General features: G+C 34.2%; 1 protein-coding gene across 1 annotated transcript in view; it reads left to right on the top strand.

Moving 5' to 3' along the window:
• The window catches only part of LOC100940751 (gamma-aminobutyric acid receptor subunit rho-2), a 69119-nt gene that overhangs the window by 24430 nt on the left and 44083 nt on the right, over positions 1-606 (top strand). The gene's annotated exons all lie outside the window — the stretch shown is intronic.

Raw genomic sequence — 606 nt, 5'->3', positions numbered from 1 at the left:
CCCATTTTAACAATTTTTAAACATACTATTAAGTGGCATTAAGTACTTTCAGGTTGTTTTGTTTCTATAACCACCATCCATCTCCACAAATTTTTCATCTTTCCAAACGGAAAATCTGTGTTTCTTAAACTATAATTCCCCATTCCTCTACTCATCAGCCTCTGGTAACTACCATTCTACTTTCTGTCTCTATGATTTTGACAGCAAGGTACCATTTTAAGTACCTCATGTAAATGGAATTATATTGGTTTTGGCTAGCATTTGTGACTAGCCTGTTTAACCTAGCATAATGCCTGCAAGGTTCATCATGGTATAGCATGTGACAGGATTTCCTTATCCCTTGTATATATCTGTCACAACGTTTATCTATCAATGGACATTTGAATTGTTTCTACCTCTGGCTATTGTGGTCAGTACCTCTGTGAACCATGGGTGTATAAATATTTGTGCAAGACACTATTCTTGATTCTTTTGGAAATATACCCAGATGTGGGATTGCTAGATCATATAATAGTTCTATTTCTTTCTTTCTTTCTTTTTTATTATTAAATGATAGCTGTATACATTAATGCAAACATGGGGTACAGTGTAGTGTTTTCATATACA

The sequence above is a fragment of the Otolemur garnettii genome, unplaced genomic scaffold, assembly GCF_000181295.1.
Source record: "Otolemur garnettii isolate 467f Iridium unplaced genomic scaffold, OtoGar3 scaffold00118, whole genome shotgun sequence".
NCBI classification, from domain to species: Eukaryota; Metazoa; Chordata; class Mammalia; order Primates; family Galagidae; genus Otolemur; species Otolemur garnettii.
This window is presented reverse-complemented; position numbering and strand designations above follow the sequence as displayed.